Source organism: Chelonoidis abingdonii, chromosome 2, assembly GCF_003597395.2.
Source record: "Chelonoidis abingdonii isolate Lonesome George chromosome 2, CheloAbing_2.0, whole genome shotgun sequence".
NCBI lineage: Eukaryota > Metazoa > Chordata > Testudines > Testudinidae > Chelonoidis > Chelonoidis abingdonii.
Window position 1 is genome coordinate 30951680 of NC_133770.1, and position 23070 is coordinate 30974749.

Sequence of the window (23070 nt, forward strand, 5' to 3'; positions counted from 1 at the left end):
GGGATGAACATTCTGTGTTAATATGTGCAGACTTGAAAACACAGGGGATGCAGATGCCTATGAGAAAGTTGGAAATTATTTGGCTATCCACTCTGCAAATCACTCATTCCAAATATAAATGTTTGGACAGAGCACACAGATGATTTTTCTCTCTCTCTTCCCACTCACATTTAGTACCATATCATGTATTTGAGGTTTTTCATTCAAAATTATAACCCAGTCAGAAGTTACTACTGGGAACTGGCAAGAAGCATTACTTTCGAGAGTGATTGTGGTTTTGGTATCTGCTTGTACTTGAGGCTCAATTCTGTGCTTGACTTCACTGTAGGAAGGACACTGGGGAATAACTGAACTGGGCAAAATCTATGGGGATTTTTCACTGGAATCTGCTGGAGTTGTATTAAGGTTTTCTTTTTTCCCTGCTTATATGGAACAAATCCTCCTGTGCATGGATCTTCTTGGTCTATGTGTACTTTGTGCCAGTGTTGTGGCCCAAAGAGACTACAGTGAGGTGCTGGAGCCGGGACATTAATGCTGTACTACTTAAAGCACGTTGTACTGCTTAGGAAAAAAGTATTATATATGTACAGTGTTATTTTCATACGTCAAGTTAGGAAGGATTGTCTTGTGGCTTGGACACTGGGCTAGGAATCAGGAAACCTGTGTACAATTCCTGGCTCAACCCCAGGCCTCCTGTGAGATCTTGGGCCCAGGTTTTTAAAGGTGTTTAAGTATTGTTGAGCTCAGTATTACAATGCTTCACTGATTTAGAAGCCTAAATATCATTTTCAAAAGTGCTTAAGACATTTTTGAAAATGAGATTTAGGCTCCTAAATTAGTTAGGCATTGCGACATTGAGCATCACAATACCTAAATACTTTAAAAATCTGGGCCTCAATCCGCCATATGCCTCAGTTCCCCATCTGTAAAATGGGGATAATATCTCCGTACCTCATAATAGTATTGAGAAGATAAAGTTAATCAGTGATTGATGCATTCAGATATTTCAGCGGGATGGGCCAGAAAAGAAACTACTCATATTGTTGTTAAGTATTTACGTGGCACATTACTAATTAAATTTAGAGAAAGTTGAATTAATACTGCTGTTAATTATTTGTGGAGTTCCAACACTGAGTTTGGCACTATACAAAGCATAAGAGAGGGCACATTCCTTGACTCAGAAAATTTACAGTCTGAACAGACAAAAAAATTCAGAATGTGCTGGGCAAAAACAAGATGGATTTTCCAAAGTGGAACAGCTGGGTGTTGCTTTGTAAAGTTGAGGAAAGTTTCTTTGGTGGATTAATGCTCCTAGAATTTGCCTGTTTTAAGGAAGGATTTCAGAGGAAAGATGGGAGTGCTCAGCTGACAAAGAGAGGGGGGAGCATGAGGTGTGAAGGGCAACCTGGAGGAAGGCAGAATGGGAGAAGGAGATAGTGGGAATGGTCAGGCAGGAAGTTAGGGTCTCAATTTTGGCAGCTGACACTTTATACTGAAATTCTGTTGCCTAAAGCCAGTTTCTCTGCTGATGTAAATCAGTGTAGCTCCTCTGACATCAATGGAGTTATGCTGTGTGATAGGGTATACAAACCCCACTCTGGTCAGGAAAGAATTAACAAGCATCTAAGGGCTCAAACAACCCTGCCCTGCTATATCTGAACTTGGTGTCAGGCTTGGCAGGAGGGATTAAAAGGTGTGAGCCCAGCTCATTTGAGAGCTGGCTGGGAAGGAGACCTCTCTCTCTCACTCTGGCTATGTCTGTAGTATAAGCTAGGGATGTAATTGTGATGTTGCACTCTATATGATTTTATGAAAATATGCTAATGAGTTTAAATATAATATAACTGGAATATGCTTCATGCAAAAGGTCTCTTGTAAGGTATCATTACAAAGCTTATAATCTACTGAGTGTGGTCATCCTATTTGTACCACTCCTGTATCTGAACCTAGAAATAAGAAATATAACTCTGAGGGCCTGTTGTAATTATGCAAAGCGTGGGCCATTAACGGTGGTTTGGAATTTTGATGACTCCTATTAACCAGGACAATTGTCTCCAGATGGCTGTGTTTTACTTGTAAATCTCCCTATATATGTGTGTGCTGGCAAGCGGGTAATGAAGTCTTACAGTGACATGTGATCATGTCACCTGAACTGGAATCCATCTTTAACCTGGTGTTTTTCCATTGAAAAGGAGGAGTGGGAACCCAGAGAGGGACAAAGGATTCCTGCCTTATGCAAAAGATATATAAATGGGTAGAACAGAACATCATGAGAACATCATGCCATCATGAGGCATGCCCTAGCTACCAGCTGAGCTGGAACAAGGGCTGTTTCAGGGGAAAGGACTGTGCCCAGACTAGGAAGGCATCTAGTCTGTGAAAACGACTTATTGAAACATCTCTCAGGGTGAGATTTTTATCTGTACTCAGTTGTATTACTGTATTAGGCTTAGATTTGCATGTTTTATTTTATTTCACTTGGTAATTCACTTTGTTCTGTCTGTTATTACTTGGAACCACTTAAATCCTACTTTCTGTATTTAATAAAATCACTTTTTACTTATTAATTATCCCAGAGTGTGTATTAATACCTGGGAGAGTGGGGGGACAAACAGCTGTGCATACCTCTCTATAGTGTTATAGAGGGTGAACAATTTGTGAGTTTACCCTGTATACGCTTTATACAGGGTAAAACAGATTTATTTGGGGTTTAGACCTCATTGGGAGTTGGCATCTGAGCGTTAAAGTCACAAACACTTCTGTAAGTTGCTTTAAGTTAAGTTTGCACCCTTGGGGCACATGGTTCAGACTCTGAGTCTGTGCTGGAGCAGACTGGCGTGTCTGGCTCAACAAGACACGGTACTGGAGTCCTAAGCTGCCAGGGCAGGAAAGCAGGAGCAGTAGTAGTCTTGGCACATCAGTTGGCAGCTCCCAAGGGGGTTTCTGTGATCCAACCCGTCATAGTAATTTCCACTGCTTGTGTTAGTGGTGGATTACTGCACGGGGCCAATGATTTGCCTGTTGCTGCTGAGTGGCGCCCCGCCTGATAGAGATGACAGCCAAAAAAATATCTTTGTCTTTTGCACCACCCTGAGACCAAGCAGTGGTTTATCGTGAGTGCGGGAGTGAGCCTTTCACTTGGTCGCCCACTTGTGTCTACTTTTGCCAAATTGGAGTAAAAGCCAGAGCAAATTACAGCATTTTGCTGGCCCTCAAAAATATCTTAAGAATGATCTGCTTGGTGCTGTGAAGTTGCTGGGAATCCCACTGGTGGAGATGTGCCAGGGTTCAACTCCTTATTCAAAACATATGGACGTAGCTCAGTGCTTTCACTAGGGAGATTGACTTCATTTTCTTTTCAAAATCTTATCTCTTAACCTCAGAAAAGCAGAGCTCTCACTACCAGCCATTGTCTGATCCTGCAAGGTGCTGAGTGCCTTCAGCTCCAAAGGACTATGCTGATCTCGCTTGACAGTTAGTTCTTTTCTGTGCTTCTGCTGCATGTCTGAGCAGACTCAGAGATTGGTGAGGAAATAAAACATTCAGAGTAGATTATGTTAGCTGTTGATCCTAGTACCTTTAACACATCCAAATTGCTGCCCTATTTTTCAGAGAAGTCGGGCGCCTTCCTGAGTTTCATTACCTGTATCAAACTTGACACTATTTTTAAAAAAGGAAGTGCTTTAGAGTGTGTAAGAAACAAGTGTGGGAACATACCCATGGGGCACCTTTAAGCTGAATGGTATCCTGGCCTCAAAACTCGTCTATATCTGTTGCAAACTAACCCCATCCATGATGTGAAAATGACAGAAATGCCATTCCAAGGCTCACTTATTGTTACTGAAAATGTCAGTTGCAGAAATGTCATCTTCCAGAGGCATTTGAGTGTCCACAAGTATTTAGGTCCTGGGCACCCATTTTTTGATATTAAGGCCCTGTCCACCCTCCTTCACTCCAGCTGGAACCATGTTAGCTATGATACATCTGTAAACTCCCTGAAATGATCTATGATGGTCAAGGAAACTGCATTAGAATCACATTAGCAATAGTTCTGGTCTGGTATCACAGTTCAATAGCTAACATTGGAAAGGGCCACAAAAGAGATAATTTCAGAGCCTCTTTCACATATTCCATTAGGAAACAGCAGGAAACAAGTATTTTCTTACCTTATAATTATCACAGGACACAACACAAGCAGACAAAAATAGAGGCAGAGTAAGATTTTTATAGCAACGTTGTTCAACGAAGCACAGGCATCAGCCCCAGCTCAATGGGGTGTTGTGTCAGACTGCCTGGGCAGGCTCAGAAAAGGAGGAGTTAACTGTGTGAGTGAGGCTATGTCTTCACTACCCGCCGTAACGGCGGGTAGCAATCGATTGCTCGGGGATCGATATATCGCGTCTCATCTAGATGCGATATATCGATCCCCGAACGTGCTTATATCGATTCTGGAACTCCACCAACCCGAACGGAGTTGCGGAATCGACATGGGGAGCCACAGACATTGATCCCGCGCTGTGAGGACAGTGAGTAATTCGATCTTAGATACTTCGACTTCAGCTACATGAAGTTGCGTATCTAAGATCGATTTTCCCCTGTAGTGTAGACCAGCCCTAAGCCATGTGCCTGAGTAGCTGCTCTTATTCAGTGGAATTTGAATCTCTTGCTATGACTCATGTCAGGTCCCAAAAACTCCAAAAGGAATAGGAATACTGCGGTAAAATCCAGTATCTGTCAAAGACCTGTATAAGAGTTGAAGAACTTTCAGGAAGACAAAGGGCCAGTTTTTCAAAAGTATTTAGGTGCCTGAAAATGCAGAGAAGCACTTAGCAGGATTTTCAAATGCACATAAGTTCCTAGTTCCATTTAAAACCTAGGCTCTTTTGAAAACCCAAGGAGGTGCGTATCTGCATATTGAGGTACCTTTGAAAATGTGTCCCAAAGTGTTTCACAGTTAACTTAATATTTATCTTACAGTGCTGAAATTGTGTCCGTCCTTTGCACAAATGTGGGGAGAGGGTACACCTTCCCCATATCTTCCTACCCCTTGTGCCTCTGCACAATCAAGACACAATCTCTGTTCATATGCTCAGAGATCTCAAGGACTACTTGAGCCTATCCTCCCCAAAGAGAGTGAACTGGGGAAAGGCCATGACACTGTTCCCTTCTGACTGTTAGACAGAACTGAGCCCATGAAAGATGTAATGCCTGCTGAATTCTACCAAAGAATGTCCTGTGCTTTGCAGAATCCTTAGAGAATTTGTGCCTGAAATGATTCCATGAGTTCCATCAAGGATAGTTCCACTTGGCACCCTTTGTGCTGTGGGGATGCAGTCAAGCCCTAAACAATATCCAAAGTAACTTTAAAAGTCCGTGAAACAACCCCTTGGGAAAATACCTGGATAAACAGGTCTTGCAGCATGCCCTGACGGTCAACAAATTTGGCATCTCTCAGTCAAAGATAAGTGAGTTGATGAGTTTAGTGGAATCAAGTTGCACTGCCATGAACAAGATCAGATTTTGGGGTTCAAGCTTACTGGGATGGCTGAGTTTGGAGTGTTTCACAAGTAACACACCTACTTACTAGTGAGAAAAAGCACTTGGCCTTTCCATCAAGTGATTCCCCAGTCCAGCCAATGTTGAGAAGAGAATTGCAGTGATGCCACATGCATTTCTCATTGACTAGAGGAAAGGCTCTATGATGTGGGGAATTTCAACCAAGGGGGACATCTGAGGACCCTTTCCCCAAAATGAAAAAAATAATACCAAATAAATCATTCTAGTTACTTATTAAATTGTGTAAGTAATGGATGAACATGCTCTATCAACAAGAACTTATTGAAGAAAATGTTTTCACAATTCACTGAAGGCTTCATCTTTTGAGAGTTACAGATTTGTTTACATTTATAATTTTCATATTTCTCTCTCACACAACACTGCTGTGAATCTTTGTCTCTGTATCTCTATCTTTCCCCCACAGCTGTCTCTCCACCTACAGGTGAGCTGTGTGTAAAAAATTTGGTTATTCACAGGCACACAGATTTGTGCTTTCTTTGTAGGCATTGATAAGTGACAAGAGTAAAAGTCTATTTGATAATTTAATTCACCTCACTGAATTATGATTCTGCACGCACCATTAATTCAATCATAAACGAGCTACAAGAGGTGTTTGCCCTGTTTGCAGCACAAGGCAGACAAGGCTGCTCAATGGAACAGTCAAGGGTATTTAACTTTACATTCGTTGTTGATTTTGAACATAAACACATGTGGTTTGATGTATGGCAATCTGAAAATTTCATTCATACATAACAGCAGGGCTGGAATAAGGCAGCATCACCAGGACCCTAGATTTATGCTTGGAGGCAACAAGGACACAGCAGTGTGTCTGAGGCAAAGCACCAGGTGGCCAGGTCAGCACACAGCTTATGGTGCCAGCCAGCAGCCTATTGGGCAGGCTAGGCTAGTTCATTTGTTAGGAAGCCCAAGGACTCAGGAGTGGAAAGAAGATGAGAGCCCATCCTGGACAGCTGGGAGGAAATAGCTCTCTGTGGTAAAGAAGTATATGGATTGGGAGAAGGGAAGAAAAAGAGGCGGAGAGGAATAGTTACTCAGTAGGTATTTGAAGTGCTGAATGACAGATCAAACTTTTGATGGGTCCGGGCTACATTTGGGGCAAAATTTTGATTCCCTTGTTCCTTTGATGGTCCCATGACTTCAACTGAGCCACTCAGGCCAATTTGGCCCTCACCCTTATGCCACCCCTTCCATACTGACTTTTTTAAACTTATGCATGAGAGGTTGGCTGAGAAACCAGAATCAAACATCACCTAACTGTGGCTGGGACCCAGCCTGTGGTTATAGTCTAATGCTTGCATCACTCAAGATGCTGCTCCAATATTTACTTTCGATAGAATTATCAGTGCCTGATATTTTCAAGGAACACAACTCAGATTTTGATTTTTGGCAACTTTTTCTATTTTTCTCTTGCAGGGAAAGGTTCAGAGGAAGTTCCTGCTCCAAAGATCTGAAAGACCTTCAGGTAGACAGAACATTTTTAATTTCTCATGTTTTACTCACCTGTGCAGCCAATATTGCCTCAATGATAGTCCCAACCCTGATGAAATCTCTCCAGTATGGTAAAATTGTTGGCTGGTGAAATTTAATGGTCCTGATTCTTGGGTATTACCAAGCTCTGCTGGTATGCTGCTGTGGCACTCCCCAGGCCAGCCCAGCCCCCAGTATAAGTTAGATAAGCCTGAGGGATTCTCTAACTTCCAAAGAAAAAGCAGCAGAGAATCCTGTGGCATCTTATAGACTAACAGACGTTTAGGAGCGTGAGCTTTCGTGGGTGAATACCCACTTCGTCAGACGCAGGTAGTGGAATCCATGCAACAAACTTGATGCCAACTCTGCCCACATATCTACACCAGCGACCCATTATAGGACCTAACCAGAATCAGCCATACCATCACTGGTTCATTCACCTGCACATCCACCAATGTAATATACGCCTCATATGCCAGCAATGCCCTCTGCTATGTACATCGGCCAAACTGGACAGTCCACTACGGAAAAGGATAAATGGACACAAATCAGATATCAGGAATGGCAATATACAAAAAACCTGTAGGAGAGCACTTTCAACCTTCCTGCCACAAAATAGCAGACTCTTAAGGTGGCTATCCTGCCAGCAAAAAAACTTCAGGACCAGACTTCAAAGAGAAACTGCTGAGCTTAGTTCATTTGGCAAAATTTGACACTATCAGCTCTGGACTCAACAAAACTGTGAATGGCTTGCCAATTACAGAACCAGTTTCTCCTCCCTTGTTTTCACACCTCTACTGCTAGAACAGGCCTCACCCTCCTGACTGAAACTAACCTCGTTATCTCTAGCTTGCTTGCTAGCATATATATACCTGCCCCTGGAAATTTCCACTACCTGCGTCTGACGAAGTGGGTATTCACCCACGAAAGCTCACGCTCCTAAACGTCTGTTAGTCTATAAGGTGCCACAGGATTCTCTGCTGCTTTTACAGATCCAGACTAACACGGCTACCCCTCTGATATCTAACTTCCAATAACTTATAACAGCACCACAGAAACACCCTGCTGGGGGAATTCTCAGTGGTCAGGTTAGATCAGCTTGACAGTCCCTTATATATTGGTAATGTGGTGTAAAGAAACCAGAGTTAGGATATGGCCCATTGTGAATATTTAAAACTAAGTTTTAAATGCATTCTTATTATTTTATCTATTTATTTGTATTACTGTAGTACCGAGGAGCTCTAACTGTGGACAAGGACCCCACTGTGTTAGACGCTGTACATATCCCACCTCAAATTTTAAAAAAGTCTGTACATCTGAAAAGATAGCAGGTGGGTGCAGTTCTGTACCTTCCTGGTTTTCCAAAGGAGCAAATATTATTGTGTCTGTGTGCTGTGGCCTGATCCAAAGTCCACTGAAATCAGTGGGAGTCTTGGAATCAGGCCCCAAGTGCTAAACAAACATTAGCTTAACACATTTTTGAGAAGCGATGTAATTTCCTGTTTAGCTGCTACAGTACTATAGATTCCAACTCTCTTCTCCTTACTCAATATTTAGATTATACTAATGCCTAGAGGCCTTAATCAGATCAGGGACCCATTGTGCTAGGCTCTGTACAGACACATGGTAATGGGCAGTCTCTGCTCCGGAGAGCTTATTGCCAATCTTATTTTCACAGCAGTATTTTATGGACATGTATTTATACCGTGAGGTCCTATTAAACTAAAGAAGGCAATAAAATGATGATGTTCATGCTATTTATGGATTGGATCATTAAATTTCTTTTAAAAAGCAATATAAATGTCTAAACTCTTATAAATACATCAGCATTGCTGCTTATCTCCCCTGTTAAACTGGCAGTTTTGTAACCTCAGGACACTGCAGCTATATAATCTTTTACATCTATCTGGCATAAGAACTGTTTTTTTCCAGCTTCCCTGATATGAAAAGAATCTTTGATATGATGCTTGTACTTACAGTCTAACTGCTACTGATTGGTTTAGCTGTAGAAATGCCCAACCATAAAGTAAAACAGGAACGTTTCTACTGATCTGATTTTATGATATAAAACAACAATAGATCTATAATTCCCCTTTTCAACCAAGACTCACTATCCCTTTTATTCTGCAGCTTTGGCAGTGAATCACTGAAAATGATGTCTTCTTAAATATCATATAATGTGATATTTTCAAGACACGATGCATCTAAAGAGTGAACAGATGCTATTCTTAATACATAGATTCTGTGTCGTTATTGCATGTATTGTATCTAAGAGGAGAGAACACAGTTCACGATGAGGTGAGTAACTGATAGTCTTACAGAGTCTGCGCTCCATTATTTTTTGTATAGACGAGAACAGTTCTTGGGTACCTTGGCTACCCATAATGCATGTAGGTCACTTCTGAGTAATACTCAGGCTGTATTATTATGGCCATGCACAGCTGGATTTGGGTTGGAGGCAGAGGAAGTAAAAAGATATTTTTCTTTTTATAGTTCCTTAGGTCTTTCAGAAGTGGTGTTTTTTTGTTTTGTTTTTTGTTTAAATAAAACTGCAGTTGCAAGCAAATTGATGAGTTGTACCTCAGGAAGGATTCCCTTATATATAAAGCTTAGGAGTCTAATTCTTATCTGGCAGGATAAATCAGGAGTAACTCCACTAAAGTCAGTGGAATTAAACTGGTGTAAAGCCAATGTAAATGAGAGCAGAATCTGGCCTTAGGAGTTTATTGTACTTGCCTTGAAAAGCTGTGCCTGAAAGTACCCTTGCTGTTGGCTACAGAACACTAATAATGTCCTGAAAATTTAAGGAGAAACTTTTTTTACATGCACAGTGTCTCTCAAAACTGCATGAATCTTGTTGAAATGGATGTCAGCTAAGCCGGTTGTGAAGAATGGTGCTGTTGGCTACAAACCATTAATAATGACCCCTTGGAAGTTTAAGGAAAAGATGTTTATATGCATAGATTCTGTCACAGTTGTGCAATTGGAATCATATGCTGAACCTTCTAGGGGGAAAGGTGGGGGTTGGTTGAAAAAAATTCAGTAACATTTTCCAGAATTTACACTGGTTCTCATTATCTGGTGCATTTCATGTTTGACATTCAGCTCAAGACATTTGATTTGCGTCGTAGTAGTTAATTCTGCAGACTGTAGGATGTTATGGTATTTTTGTTGTTTTAGGAGTCTAAATAGCGGATGTTCATTACTCCTGCAGAAAGCAGACAGGAAAAAGACTCATTGTCTCTCAGCACAATCTCTGCATTTAACTAATAAATGACAAAACTTTGCTGTGGTAAAATCAAAAACTTAAATCTCAAAAACACATTCTGTTTCAGCAAATACTTATCTGGCTGCACCTTACTGCCTTGCGTTAAAATGTATTCCAATCACCAGTCCATTTTGCTCTGCTGTTTACCTCACTTACCTACATTTTGAAATGTGAAGTAAGATAGTTCATTCTAGAAGGACACCATATCGTCTGTCTGGGTCTATCCACTTCTCCCTCTATCCTAGAATATATATTTCTTTTTAAGTAACATTTTTTTGAACGCCTTCACAGCTGAACCTTCTGTTCTTTAGAAGTCCATTTCACTTGTCAGTTACCCTGCACATAAAAAAAGTATAAAATGCAAAGGGAAAAAGTTGACTGTGACTATCTTGGATTGTGAAATAGCAGGTGGTCGTTTAATTGGGATATATAAGGTGCTTACTACTAATTTGCATGATTATAAGATTTTGTAATTGCCCTGTGAAAGGTAATTTGGCATCAGGTTCAGTGAAGCTTAACTATGTTAAGCACAGCACTGATATGTATATTGGATTTGTGGCAGCAGTCTGATATACTTTTTGTTGTAAGATCAAAGGAGAGGTTTTTCATTTTGATATAGGATGTTTTTGTAATGAATGAGATACTTGTGTATATGTGTCCATTATATATAAATGTCTTGTTTATTGTAGACTGTTTGCAGTTTTGTAGCTGTGTTGGTGCCAGGATATTAGAGAAACAAAGTAGGTGAACTAATACCTTTTATTGGATCAGATGGGTGTTCAGCTGGTTTTGACTTAAGTTCTGGGTTTATTTTGTTTTTATGGCTTCACACGTGGGAAGCAAGTCCGATCCAGAATTTGCGAACATGCAGTTTAGTCATTGCTGGGGGAACGGTTTGAGGCATTGTCCTTATCCCACAATCCCATGTAAATATTGGTACTGTCCTCCTCAGAAGTGGGTGTGTCCTCGTGACAGAGACCTCTTCATCTAGGTCTGTCCCAGGTTTTAATATCTGTCTTGCATGCTTTGGGGTTGGCCTTTGAGATGTCTCTATACTTAAGATGAATCAACCCTTAGAGCAGGTTCCCATGCTCAGAAGGCTTCCGAGCACCACTTTTGGTATATGGAAAACATCCATGTGGACCACGTATTGGACCAAGTGAAGTTGAGCCCTGATAAACATACTCTCGATACCAGAAATTTGGCACCTCTCAAGGACTTCAGTGTTGGGAATCCTGTCTTGCCACTTGATGTTGCAGATGGATCTTAGGCAGCTAAGGTGGAAGCTCTGCAGCTGTTTTATATGGCATCAATAGATCATCTATTTGCCATAGCCATACAGGAGTGAGATGAGTACAATAGATTTTATCTTGGCTCTGAGGCAGATTCCACATGCCCTTCAGATCCTGTGGATAAGCCTGCCAAATACCAAACTGGCCTTTGCCATGCACTGATCATTTGGTGTTGCTGGAAAATATGCTATGCTGGTATCAGAATTTCCTGACTGAAATGAGGGGTGTGTTGTCAGTTGTGAGGATGGGATCATGGTGCTCGTGATGCTGGGGGATCTGATGATGGTTGGTACATGACGTCCATCTTTTTCAGGCTGATTGTAAAACCAAAGAATTTTGAGGCATAGCAAAGTGGTCCACAATAAGCTGAACATCTTTGAGTGCTTATGCAAGGAAAGCACAGTCATCAGCAAACAGAAGCTCTTTTAATAGCTGTTCAGTTACCTTGGCACTGTCCCTGAGTCACTGTTGATTGAATGTCCCCCATCCAATCTAAACTGGTTGTGTATGCCTCTGTCAAAGTCCTGGAATGCGAACAAGAGTATGTCTGAAAATACAATGGCAAAGAGGACTGCAGCCATTATGCAGCCGTCTTTGGTATACTTGGGGACAAGGAAGGCTTCTAATGAAATATCACACTCTATCACTCTTGCCATCACTCCATCGTGAAATGAGCAGATGACCGTAATCATCTTTTCTGGGCTGCCAGATGTATGAAGGACTTTCCATAGGCCCTCATGGTTCACTGAGATTCAAAAGCCTTGCTCAGGTTAAGAAACACCACATACACGTTCTTGTTCTGTTCATAAGCCTTCTCTTGTATTTGTCAGGCTGCAAAAATCATATCTATGGTGCCACCACCAGCACAAAAGCCACACTGTGACTCTGGATACACCAGGTCCAGGTAATAGATAAGCCTGTTGAGGACAACATGTGCAAGGATCTTCCCCACTATAGACAGCAGTGAGATTCTATGATGGTTCTCACTAGATATATTTCCTTTCTTTTTGTAAAGATGTACTGTGAAAGCATCTTTATATTCCTGGGCATAGTACCCTGTTCCCATATTGTCTTGAAAAGCGTGGTGAGTTTCCTGACCAGGTGGGTACCTCCACATTTGTACACTTCAGGTGGAATGCCATTGGGGCCTGGATACTTACCTGTGGACAGCTGCTTGATGACCTTAGTACAGGGGTGGGACAAGATTTTTGGCCTGAAGGCCACTTCGGGGTTCCAAAACTGTATGGTGGGCCAGTGTAGTGTATTAAATTGCTCCCTGTAGGGATGTGCTACTTATGGTGTACTACTTTGGGCTGCCAGTCCTGGTGCTCTGAACTGCATGGTAAGGGAGCAGGGAGTGTGGGGGGGAGGTGGATAATGGGCAGGGAGTCCCAGGGGGCAATCAGGGGACAGGGAACAGGAGGGTTGGATAAGGGGTGGGATCCCAGGGGGCCATTAGGGGTGGGGGTCCCAGGAGGAGGCAGTCAGCAGACAAGGAGCAGGAGGGGTTGGATGGGTCAGGGGTTCTGAGGGGGGCAGTCAGATGGTGGGAAGTGGGAGGGGGCGGATAGTGGGTGGGTGCCAGGATGTTTAATGAGGCACAGCCTTCTCTAACAGAGTGTAGTGTATTAAATTGCTCCTCACAGGAATGCTACTTACAGCTGCCAGTCCTGGTGCTCCATAAGTAGCACATTCATACAGGGAGCAATTTAATACACTACCCCCCACCACGGCTCTCACAGCCCCGCTGCCCAGAGTGCTGGAGGCACGGTGAGCGGAAGCTGCGGAGGAGGGGCCAGGGGCTAGCCTCCCCGGCCAGGAGCTCAACGGCCGGGCAGGATGGTCCTGTGGGCCGGATGTGGCCTGTGGGCCATAGTTTGCTCACCTCTGCCTTAGTAACTGCATCTAAAGAAGGGTCCATGGACATTTCCTCCAGGACAGGATGCTTTGGGAGTGAGTTGATGGCTTCAGACAGTTCAGGAAACTATCAAAATGATCTGCCCAGCAAGAGAGAATATTACTTTGTCTGTGAGCAGCTGGTTACCATCTGCTGTGAGAACAGGGGCTGTACCACTACATTTTGGGCCACTCACTGCATGGAGATCTTTATAGAAAGCCTTCATCTCGTGCTTCTCAGCCACTTCCTGTAGTTCTATAACCTTCTGCTTCCACCAGTGGTCTTCATTAGCCTTAATCAGATGTGTGGTAATGTGTGGTGTTTGTTTGTCCTGATGGTACCAGCCTTTTTCATTGCTGATTTCTTGTCCAAGATGTAGTATTTGTATGTGGTGTGTATAGTTTCCAGCAGCTGGTCTATCTCCAGGATCATTCTCCTCAAACCAGTCTTGGTGTTTCCACCTTTCAAAGCCAAGTAACTTCGATGCCATATTATATGTGACATTTCTGAGCTTTGGCCAGGTTGCCTCAATGGAGTTCTCTGTGGAGTTTTCTGAGACCTCAGCTAATGCAGTTTGCAGTGCCTGTTCCAACTTTGCTTGTTTATTGGGATCTTCCATGGCAATGATGTTGATCTTTGGTGGTTTGGGGCATCTTCTGGGGTGCTTTGCTGAGAAGTGTGGCGACATGATACTTCTCACAAGCCAATGGTCTGACCAGCATTTGGCTCCTCTCAAAGATCAGGTATTAGACACATCTTTAATGTCTTTAGACCATGGAATTACATCATCCAGCATGTGCCATTGTTTTGACATAGGATGGTTTCATGTTGTCTTATATTTATTGACCTGTTGGAAGACTGTGTTGGTAACATTGAGATTGAGTTCTGCACACTTGGAGAGAAGTACTTGGCCATTGGAGTTTGACTTTTTAATGCTGTGATGGCTTAGCACTCTGCTCTGCATATTGGAGTCTGTTCCAGAATAAGCATTAAAGTCTCCAAGGACAATGAGTTATCATGTTGTGGCATCTCTCTGTTGACCACGCTGAGATCTTCATAAAACACCTCCTTGATGTTGTCTGTATGAGTTGTCGTCGGTGCATAGACACTCATACTGGATCTGTACTGGTCTCTTGACAAGTTTATGTGAAGCACCATAAGTCGATCATTAACTCCCTTGGGGAGTGAGTCAAGCTTCTGGGCAATGTCAGTTAGCACACCTGATTATCTTGACTCATCATTGGCTTTGACAATCCAGTAGTAGTGTAGCCTGCTCCTACCTCCTCAAGATGGGACTCATCAGTGAGCGTGGTCTCACTGAGATCAGCAATGTCTGTGTTATCTCTTCAGTATTTTAGTAATAAGGGTTGTTCTTCATTCTGATCTTTGGTCATTGTCAAGAAGAGTTCTGACATTCCACGACCCAAATGTATTCTGTGAATCTTTGTTTTATTTCAAATGCTGAGTTGGATGATCAGCCAGGAGCAGTAGCCTGATGGTATAGAAAGGGCAGGCTGTATTTAGGGTTCCCTTTTAGTCCCCTTTCCCTGGACTGGGGAGAGTAGCACTATGCCTAAAAAGTCCTGCTCTGTCACCTCAGGATGAAACAAGCTCTATATCTGCCCTAGTCTATGGAGAATGACCATTACGCAAAGGCTGCCTGTGTGCAGACTTGTGACTAATGACTACCAGCTGCATCCTCTGCCTGTCCCCATTGCCACAGGACTTTGTAGGTTGATTTGGTTAAATGAGTTGAGAGTGGGCTGAACAACCTGCACTATGAATGGATTTAAGCGAGAAAGGTTTGTGTGGAGTCTTTCCTACTTTCTTGCCCAAGCAGCTGTTGCCATGCTGGTGTAGTATATCCCACAAGCACTGCACCTGACATAGGTGCAGGATTTGTATTCAGAGTCATCCTTCTCTTAGATGAGCTGCTGATTTGTGCTAAAGAGCCTCATCTGCCTATGGTTATAGTGATTGGCCAATGATTGCATATATAATACAGGTTTCCCTTACATGCCATCACAAGGCATGTGCTTCATCTACATCTTCTCCATTGACACTAATGTGTTCTTCTGCACCATTTGCCAATGAAGACTTCACTGTGACTCTGGCAGGGAGTAACCCTAAGACTAGTGGAAGGTGGGAACATCTCACACTTCTTGTACAGATCTGTCAAGACTGCCCCCAGCTGGCAATCCGATAGTCACCACACAAACCCTGCACAGCTGCTGTATAGATGACTGATGATAACAACGTAAGTAATCCAAGTCATGGAAGGTGTACAAAGGATTTATAAAGATATGTTCTAAAAAGCATGATCTTTCACATCTACCTATCACCATAGCCCTGATTCAGCAAGATACTTCAGCACATGTCTATCCTGAAGCATATGAATAGTCCCATGAATCTAAATTAGACATGTGCTTAAGTACCTTACTGAATTCGGTCTCATCTTATCTAGACACCAAATATTGTTGCTCAGATTAACAAAATTTAATCTGAAGTGGTCTCTGCTCTTGCCATTTTAATGTTCAGCTAATTATACTTGGATTTCCCCACCCTTTTTCCCCTTCTCACTCATCCTGGATGGAAAAAGGCACAGGCAAGGTTGTGTGAGGCATGTGTGAATGTGGTATCAAAGCTGGCTTTGCTGGAGAAGTGGAGTGGATGGGAGTAAGTCAGTGCAGTAGAAGACCAAGTCTGATAAGTAGGGAGAGGCAGAGCAAGGAACAAGAATGTTTCATTTGGTGCAAAGGATTAAAGTGGAGGGGGGCAGAGGATGGACGGATAGAAAGGGGTGGCAGGTCAGATCACTAGGTCAAGAAAAGTTATCCTGGGAGCTGCATTTGTATTGATTGCGCGGTGCAATCTGGAAGCTTCAAAATGAATTACTATGGCAGGTGAAAGCATATGGACATGTAAAGTTGATCTTTAAATTTTGCCTTTATAGGCTCTAGACAAATCCTTTTAAGATGTCAGCGTGAGATAGTTTTTTAGAGGGACCCTGAAAGATGTTTAGAGAGGGAACAATTAGAAATGAAATGCGTATTCCTGGGATCTGAGCTGACCTTTTATCCAAATGGTTACAGCTATTTCAATCCCTCCCCATTTTATGTACCTCTAACAAAGCAATGAAGCAGTATTGTTAGCAAAGGGGCCAATCCTACTCCAGCTGAAATTTGTCTGACATAGATAAAACAAAAAAAACAACATCTTTTCACGTCCAACATTGTATATACGAAATGAAAGGAAATGTAGGCATGCACCAGAGAAAACTACTCCTAAAAGATCATTTAAATGATGGTGGGTCTTTTTAATATTAAGGGGAAAACTACTGTGTATACAAAACTCAGATGACAGTCAAGAACAGGTACTGGGGTGGGGAGGGAGAGACACCCAGCAAATGCAGTCATATTCAGAGTGGTTCAAGAACAAACTGTTCTAGCTGATGTTGCTGGGCAACAGTCCCTTGATGGGATTCAATCCATGTAAATGCATGGTGGAATAGTCTAGCCTGCCCAGTTAGCGTAAATTCAGAACAAAGTGAGAAGTGGAGAGTCATAGCTGGGGCTTGAGTTCTCAAAAGTTCAGGTGACTGTGACCCTTATATTTAAATATTATTTTAGTTATATTTGCAACCTTTTACTGTGTTATCCCATTCTAATAAACAGACTTGTAATAAGCTATCAAAGTAGACCTCTGACACTACAAGGTAACAAGGGCTTTGGTTGTTGTTTCAGGCCAATTTGCATTTAAGTGCAATATTGCATGTGAGATTAACCACTATCATTTCTTCTGTGATGCTCAAAAACAATGAAAGTCTGCGGAAGGGAAGAGGGAAAGAAGGTATAGCAAATAAGAGGCTCACTAGACAATCCATAGCATTTAAAGTTAATGTAGCTCTGTGACTTCAGCTATACAAAACACATGTTCTCATTAGGAGGCAGCACACCAAAAACCCACTTGTGTATTGGGACAACAATTCACAACTCTGTCAAGCTGTTGTTTGTAGGATAGGAGTTTAATAGAGTTCCTCACACACACAACAGGCCAGGTGGGACAGAGCCCAAGATCACAGAGCAAATTCTTACAGTGTATTTCCCCCATTATTTCTCACACTATTTTGAAATTAGGACATCATAAGGAAACAGCAGGAGGAATCCTAGCCTCGCTCTATTTCCTTCTTCTGTGACCATGAAGTTTGATTGCTTCTTGAGCCCTGCTGTCTACCATTTCCGAAAAACTCAGCAAGAGAAAAGCTTGTTCTAAGTGTGGGTGGTCAACTGCATGCACTCAACAGCAGCAACAAGGCTATTCAGCCTGAGAAAAGCTGCTCAAGACAATATAGGGAAGAATAATTTTTCAAAAATAAAATAATATAGAACTAACAAAATTACCCAGTGATGCCATTCTCTTTTCCCTCTGTAATTTCCACCAAAGAGGCTGGTGCTGAAATGTCATCATTAAATCAAGTTATCTCACTCATCAAAATTGGATAAAATGAAGGGAAATGACCGTGGACATCAGCCAGTTACATTGAAAGGCTTGTGCACTGGTGAAAAACACTGTAGCTGCTGGAAAGACACTTCTGCCTGACACTACAAAGAAGAGGTCTAGAGGACATTTTCAATGGATGAGATGGGAGCGCAGGTGGTTTCAGCTGGAATAGGTTGACTACTGCTACACATTTTTTTGCAAATATTTATTCACATTTTTAAATGGATTTGCTTCATCTGTGTTCACAGCAAATTTACACTCACTTTTCAGGAATATTCTAGCAAATGAGTTCACTAGAAGGTAATTTAATCGAAACTGCTCATTTTAAGCAAACAGTGCAGCATACTTGCAGGAAGTGAATTCTGAATATCAAATACTAGCAATGCACTACTCATGATCCAGCCGTGAAGAATTATTGACATAAGCTATTTAGCGAATAATTTTGACCAATAAAGACATTCAAGAAAATTAACTGAATGATGACAATTCATGAATAGAAAAATAGGTTAAACTAGTTTAATAAATGATTGGTTAGGAATTAATTGCCCAGCTCTGCTTTCATTGATGAGTCTTTCCCAACAATACCTGCAAAGAACCAGCATAAAAGTAGAACCCTATTTGTGACAGGTTTCAGTGGTAGCCGTGCTAGTCTGTATCAGCAAAAAAAACAAGGAGTCCTTGTGGCACCTTAGAGACTAACAAATTTATTTGGGCAAAAGCCTGCAAAAGCTTATGCCCAAATAAATTTGTTAGTTTCTAAGATGCCACAAGGACTCCTTGGTTTTTTTTAACCCTATTTGAGTTTTCTTTACTTGTATTGGTAATGCCCACAAAGACCAGAACACTTAGGAATCTCTTCTCCATTCAATATGTGTGCAGAGCCTTTCTTAGGGCCAATGACAGTTGCATATTCATATCAAGAGGAGACTAGAAGTCTTTGCATATGATACCGTATCAGACTCTTTTCCCCCAAGGTCAGTTAATTGAAATTCAACTAGTAGAAGGAGGCATGCACCATTTTGATAATGCTAGTTACCCAAAGTAGAGACATACATAGAATCACAGAATATCAAGGTTGGAAGGACCTCAGGAGGTCATCTAGTCCAACCCCCTGCTTAAAGCAGGACCAATCCTCAACATAAAAGCATTCAAATAATATCTTGCATAAAATAAGATAGTGGACCATGCTGATGTTCAGAATACCACATTTAGTGAAATGTACTGTATGTACCAAAAATATCTTAGTTGTTCCATGTTTCATTGCTTGTTCAGGAAGCTGCAGGGTATGTCGTTATGTGAATAAAGGGCAAATTTGGACAATAATAATGTGGGAAAAGAACCTTTTTAAAAGATCCTCCCTTTCTCATTCAAAAATTATGCTATCCTTTCAGAAACGCAGAAGAATAAGTCATCTCCTGCACAGTGCTAGTCTGGGTCATCCAAACATCCAGTTTTTATTTTATTTTCAATCCCTTACCTTCATTCCTTTTTCTCATGCTGGTTTCTTTAGCCTGCTGTGGGGAACAAGTGATGTTGCATTGTTCTTGAAAGCAGAAGGAGTCTGCTCTCTTGATTTAAGTTTACAAAGCAAAACTCACCTCTTTTCAAGCTCTAAATTGTGCCTCATGTAGCATCAGAAGGTTAGAACTAAGGTTCATTTGATTTCCAACCCCCCAGTAAAACATAAATAGGCACCTGAATAAATTTTGCATACTGGTCCAAAGGACACTCAACCTGTAAACCTTTAGAGGTTTTTCCCACCACTAAGCCTAACTGAAGTCTGTCAGTAAAGTCATGGACTAAATTCAGTCCAGGGGTACAGCAACAACTGCATCCATAACCACAGGTGCAGGGTCCACAGGAGTAGAAATTCCAATAGAAGGTAGGTCATAGCAACTCAAGTCAGCTGCAACTTCCCTTCTACCTTGAGAACACGCAAGCAGTAACCCTTGCACAGACCTAACAGTGGGCAGTACTAGCCAGGTACTACTCTGTCCCCCACCTGCCCTAACTTGGGTGAATCCCTTCTGACGCAGTAGCTCAAGCTGGTGCAATGTCTTGTAATTTACATCTTGTTGCTCCAGAGCAACTGAGTGTGAATGTGGCCCAAACTCATGCACTCATTCTTGTGAAATAAGGCTTAACTTCTCTGATATTATACACTTATGCATAAGTTCAGAGCTTCGTATCATCATTGTCCATCTGGGTTAGGTGCACTGTTCTGAATGGCTCAGTGTTCGGGTGGTTCTCATTCCCCATTCCCATACAGTGGAAATACTCTGCCTTATTTCTGAATGGGTCATTGGGCCTGATTTTCATCCTTGCCATCAGTGCCTGCACCTGTTCACTCTGGGGCTAGACTGTTACAATCTTACATGGCCATGTATGGGAGGAAGAGCCCCTGATTCCCTTACATGGCTCTGCTGTGTTGGGGTGAGAAGCGGGGACTTGTTTGGTACACCCCCTTGTGAACAAGGGGGAAAGGAGGGACTAGAGGGGAGAGCAGATGAGGGAAGGCCTGGTTCCACCCGTTAGTCACTGGCCAGAGTAGGTGGCTAGTTACACAGGAGAGTAAGCAGCTTCATATAAAGGGGTGAAGTTATCTTACTGCTCCCTCTGCACTCCCCCAATAAAGCCAGGAGACTGCAGGGAAATAATTAAGACTTTCTGCCAGGGCAGTACAAAGTAACCTTAAATCTAACTTAAAGGGGATGCTGAGGGTTCCCACATTGTGCTCTAGGCCCCCTGCTCCCTATCTCTTGGCAGAGGGGACATGTCAGTGTGAGAGGATGAGTGCCAGAAGCAGGAGTGGCCAGAACCAGAATATGCAATGCTTTAGCTGATTTTTTGCTGGTGGAACATAACGAGCCATTGCTGTTGGCATAAATGACAGCTTCCCAGAGGCAGTTCTAACGTACAATAGGAAGCACATTGCCCCCCCTGGCTAGCTCAAGATGGCAGGGGACAGGAAGGAGGCATAATGACTCACCTGCCCTGTCCCTTCTCAGGTGCCCCGAGCTCATCTCAGGCAGACCTGAGGATTAAAGCTGTAGCACATTGAATGTATACAAACAATATATTGTCTTCCAGTCTGAGGCATAACAAAATAGGCATGCTTCTCTCCAACAAACTCAGATACAGACTGCAGAACTGGGAGGAAAAACAAACACCAGCCACCCCCTTTTAAATGAAATTGCTAGCAGATACTCTGAGTAACATATGGAACTAGCACCAGGCAGATGTTGTGTAAGACTAGCTTAGATAGCTTTTGTGTTACCTCTAGCTGTTTGTGGGAACAATTCAGCTAAAATGTTGGTGGGGGGATATGGAGCAGTTCATTAGTCCTGTGTACTGAGGCCCTTCTTGTATTGAGCTTTAGCATTCTGTGAATTTAATTTTACAATCTAAATATCACCAGTCAAGCTGGGATTTGGGACAGATTCTTTAACTAGGTAATATTTCATAAGAAATTCATCTCAGTTATAATTAAAGGGACTTCCTGTGAATATTCTGCAATGCACTGCAGTTTCTGCATCATAGTAAAGAACTCCCTCCCCTCCCCAGCCCTGCAAAGAACATGAAGAATTGCAGAATATGGACTCTTCGTCCACAAGGTATTTCATGCTCCATGGACCACACTGGGTTTATGCAGGCTGTGTTGTCTGCCACGCATGGGGGACATCATTTGACAGGGAAGATGCTTGCTTATCTATTTTTGCAAAGTAATGGTTTTGCACATTTTCCCACATCATGAGCTTGAAACAAGTGAGGTGCAGTGTTTCACTTTTACTAGCTTTCTGTATGGAAACAGCAGCACCAAAATCTCAGGTTGTAGGAGAAAATACAATAAAAATAATATTTTAGAAGAGGTCCAGCAGAAGCAGTGCAAAGAATATTTCCTTAAGTGATATTTATCCTTTCTGAATAGTTCACTGTGTGCTGTGACAGGAATGAAATGTACAGAATTGTTTTCTGGGGGAAAAATGTGATTGACATCTAAGTCTGAATTGCTGTGAAAATGTGGAAAAATGGGATTTTACACATTGACAAAGCCAATAAAGAGTTTTGAAAGGGATGTTTATATTCAGAGTGTTTTAGCTCAGAACAGCCCAGTTTTTAAAAGTAAAATGGTCTTCGTGCAGCTGGCTGTATTTGCGAATGAAGTGCCGTTCAATGAGAAGAAATCAATGTTAACAGCTCATTTAGTGGTGAGGCCATGTCTGGACTTAGAACAGCCATCTCCTTGGTCTAAGGCAGTGAGGAGGTAGCTGTCACACTTTGGCAGCCCAATATTTCTGGTAAAGTTCTTTTGATTGGATGCTGTGTCTTTCTGATTAATATGACATTTCCACTAGATAAATGATGGACCAGTTCTTGAAGTCCTTGCTCAGCTATTACTCAGCATTTAGTCAGTCAAACTCTTTTGACTTTTCTGGAGTTTTGTCTGACTAAACGAATGCCCAAGAACTTTGTCCCTGCTGTTATTACACAGGGAGCAGCACCCCCCATGACAGCAGTGTGCAGGTTGGGGTTTTACGCACTCAGTCACCTTCATGGCACCATCCCCTGCTTCCCTGCATCCAGGGCTGTCTCTAGCTATTCTGGGGCCCTACGCAGCCCTCCCATGGGGGTGGGGGGGGAGGCCTCCGTGGGGGGGACTGGCTTGGGGAGCAGGGGTAACCACCCCCCAGCATTCACCGGCGGCACGACTGGGGTTGGGTTCCTGCACTTCCTGCTGCTGGTGAATGCAGGCCCGGCCCTGCTGTAGTACTCGGGGAGGGGGGGTAGGGCTGGGGAAGGGGTGAAGTGGGGGTGGGGCTGGGGCAGAGCAGGTGTAGGAAGAAGCAGGGCTCGGGCAGAGCAAGGGCAGAGGCCCAGGGGATGGAGCAGTACACAGCTGTGCAAATTCCCTCGTGCCCTATGCAGCTGCGTACTTAGCATATGGGTAAGTACGGTCCTGCCTGGATCTCAAAATTCATGGGTGGAGGAGAGTTACTCCAGCAGCTACTCTGATCAATCTTACTTTAAGGTCCATACAAGTTGTTTTTTTTTTGTAGATTCTGTATTTC